Here is a 4,020-nt window from a genome sequence, read left to right as displayed (position 1 = left end):
AGTAGGTCTAGAATTATGAATTAAGACCTAAGACAATTGCATAAACTTGTGGGTCAATAGGTTAGATGGATTAGGTCCATAATTGGGTTAGACCTAAGGTTAGCTTAAAGAAATAGACTAAATTAGAGTAATTGATCAAATCTAATCAAAAGTTGAATTAGATTAGGTCAAGGATACTCTAGACTCAACTCCAATAGTTGTAGTTGAATGGGTCCATTTCTTTAACTAGACCAAGATGGACTTAATTCATGGCTATGCGGTGGAACCCTATTTAATAAGTTGATCAAATTAAAACTAATGAACCAGTTGGTGTCTAAGGTAAGTTTGACATTTTGACCAGTAGTTTTTAAGCGGGAGCTACTCGCAGTGATTCGATCTCTGACGAGTTAATGGCTTATCCCCACCACTGATCTCACTTACCTGGCCAACCTGATAAATTAGGTTTTGATTAGATCACTTGGTGATTAGGGCTCACCCATGTCATTAGGTAAATCAGTTTGACTGATTTAGGTGCTCTTAATGCCAGCTTTAATTAAATCTTTTTTTAATCTGACTTGGTGAAGTCAGTGGGAGGATTGAAATTGGCTGGATATTTTCTTCTCATCTATCCTTTAATAAAATCTTCAAAAATTATTAGGTCCCTAAAAATGATTAAGTTATATTGATAACTAAGTCATAGCCTCCATTAAGTGAGTGATAATGAGTCCATTAGTTTAATAATCATTGGAGGCCCAAAGGCCTGGTGCTTATTGACTAATGAAACTATCATTCATAATATGATAATTTGGTTTGAGTCTTTCAGATGGTGGTCAGGTTGGCCGGCCAAAGTCGGGCCTGATCATTTATTGGTCCGATTCACCAAATCAAATCATGTTAATGGTTGGACCTAACCAGATCTTTTTAGTGGAGGCCAAAGCCTACTATTAGGTTCTGGGGCAAAATCAATTACTAGAAGTTGTTTAGAGAAACAACTGGTTATGAACCTACCCATAGATGCACATGGGTTGACCAACCAAAGTTGGGCTCGTGTGTAGTCTGTGTGGATTCTAGTACCCACTAAGGAATTAAAGTAATTCCTCGAATTGGGGTTGAGGCTACCAATTCGTAAAAATACTGAGAGAAACTTTAGACTAAAGTCCAATCTTTAGTATTTATAATTTATGTACTAATAGAGGTCTGGTTTTCCTTTATGCAGCTATGGCCACTGCCCTGTCCCTCAGTCATTATTAGATAATGACAAGCTCATGGAACCTAATTTTGATAGCTGATATCGAAAATTAAAAATCGTCCTTGAGCATGAGCGGATCCTTTACGTAGTAACAATCTGGCACTGAGGAGCCAGCCCCGAATGTTAGAGGGATGGTCCGAGACACTTATCAGAAGTGGCTCAACAACTGCACACCGTTCGGTGCATTATGCTGGCGGCAATGAATGATGAGTTCAGCCGCAGGTTCGAGAATGCCCAGCCACAGGAGATGCTTCAAATGTTGAACGACTCTTTTGGCACGCTGACGATGTTGAAAGGCACAAAACTAGTTGTGCCATTTTCAATGCTCGATGAGGGATGGAGCCTCAGTCACTGATCATGTACTGTACATGATCGAAATGATTAGCGCCTAAGTAAACTGGGCTTTCCCCTGCACGAGCAGCTCGGTAAGGATGCGATCCTTAATTCTTGCCCAAGTCCTTCCTTCCCTTCCTTACTCATTTTCGAATGACAAAGCCTGCATGAACTACCACGGCTTGTTGGGGTTGCTGCAGAACTTTGAGAAGGATCACCAGCTCCATAAGGAGTCGGTGAATGTTGTGGGAGGGTCTTCTTCTGGTCGTCGACCCTTTAAGAAAGGGAAGAAGAACAAGAAGAAGAAGAATAAGAAGGTGCAGTGCATGCTGGGATGTCTGCACAGGGTCAGACCAGAAGCGCAAGCCCGACAGAGCCAGGTGGAGTGCTTCTTTTGTAAGAAGCAGGGGCACTGGAAGAGGAACTGTCCTCTATACATTGCCTCCTGGACCCGAACAGGCCGAAGAAAAAGCAAGGTACTTATATGATAACACCTTGCAACTTTTTCATTTGTGATACTACTGCTGGGTATTGGATATCGGAAGCCCTTATCATATTTGCAATTCGATGCAGGGTCTGCAGGTTAGTAGGAGATTTGATGAAGGTGAGAGATTCCTGAACGTTGGAGATGGAAGCAAAGTTTCAGTTCTAGCATTAGGAATCATGAACCTTGTAATCAATTCTCAAATGTAATTCTGAGTGAATGTCACTATTGTCCAAGCTTTTTATTAAATATTATTTCTGTAGGCCTTTTGGCCATGAACGGTTATCAATTTTTAATAAAAAAAATATTTACAATATCATTTTGAATGGTGTTACAATGTTTGTTGGACAACTTAATAATGGAATTTACTTTCTATCACAACCTGTTAATGTGGTTCAAACCTCCGGTAAACGTCCTAGAATAGATAATGTGTCAGAAGTCTACCTTTGGCACTGTAGGCTAGGTCATATCAATAAGAACAGGATAAACAGGTTGGCTCAAGAAGAATTCTTGAAGTAGGTGATTGTGAATCACTTCCAACCTGTGAGTCCTGTCTTCTTGGTAAAATGACCAAGTCACCTTTTACTGGAAAAGGTGAGCGAGCCAGTGAACTCTTGGCTCTGGTACATTCTGATGTATGTGGACCCATGAGCTCAAGTGCAAGAGGTGGATATTTCTACTTCATAACCTTCATAGATGATCTATCGAGGTATGGATATGTCTATTTAATGAAGCATAAGTCGGAGTCGTTTGAAATGTTCAAACTATTTCGAAATGAGGTAGAAAAATAAACTGAAAAGTGTATTAAAACTCTTCAATCTGATCGAGGAGGTGAATACCTTTCCAATGATTTTCTGACATATCTTGGGAGAATGGGATTCTCTCTCAGTGGACTCCTCCTGGAACACCACAACATAATGGTGTATCTGAAAGGAGGAATCGGATCTTGTTGGACATGGTTCGATCCATGATGGGGTTTGCTGGTCTGCCGATCTCCTCTGGGATATGCACTCAAATCGGCTTGTTACCTTCTAAATAGAGTTTCGAGTAAGTCTGTAACCAAAACGTCATATGAGATATAGATAGGACGTAAGCCAGTACTCTCGCACCTTAGGGTTTGGGGGTGTCCTACTTATGTTAAACGTTTAATTACGGACAAGCTTGGACCTAGGTCTGACAAGTGTAATTTTATAGGGTACCCAAAAGAGACCAAAGGGTATTACTTCTACCTAGCTGATGAGCAAAAAGTGTTTGTCAGCCTTAAGGCAATCTTTTTAGAAAAAAAGTTCCTTAGTGATGGGATTGTTGCCTCTAAGGTCGAACTTGAGAAGTTCACAGGTGGAAAAATCGACACAAGTTGCTGAACCTGAACCGGATTTGGTTAGATCAGATTCGGAGCCCATTGTTCAAGCACCCTTAAGGCGATTGGTAGAGTACCATGTCAACCGGATAGATACTATGGTTTCTTGGTCCAGGACTGTGATCCTATCGAACTTGATGAAAATGATGAGGATCCGATCACCTACATGGATGCAATGCAGAGATCCGACTCTGAGAAATGGCTGGAGGCCATGAAATCTGAAATGGAGTCCATGAAGGTCAACGATGTATGGACATTGGTTGACCCACCCGAAGGAGTAAAACCTATAGGGTGTAAGTGGGTCTTCAAGAGGAAGAGAGGCGCAAATGGAAAGGTGGAAACCTATAAAGCCCGTCTGGTTGCCAAGGGATATCGTCAACGTTATGGTATAGACTATGACGAGACATTTTCTCCTGTGGCAATGCTCAAATCCATTCGGATTATGCTTGCGATAGCTGCCCATCTGGCTATAAAATTTGGCAGATAGATGTGAAGACAACTTTCCTAAATGGAGAGCTGGATGAAGAGTGTATATGATACAACCTGAAGGATTCACATCCACAGATGAGTCTAAGGTGTGCAGGCTGCAGAGGTCCATTTATGGACTTAAGCAGC

The sequence above is a fragment of the Elaeis guineensis genome, chromosome 11 (genome assembly GCF_000442705.2).
Source record: "Elaeis guineensis isolate ETL-2024a chromosome 11, EG11, whole genome shotgun sequence".
In the NCBI taxonomy this organism is placed as follows: domain Eukaryota; kingdom Viridiplantae; phylum Streptophyta; class Magnoliopsida; order Arecales; family Arecaceae; genus Elaeis; species Elaeis guineensis.
This window is presented reverse-complemented; position numbering follows the sequence as displayed.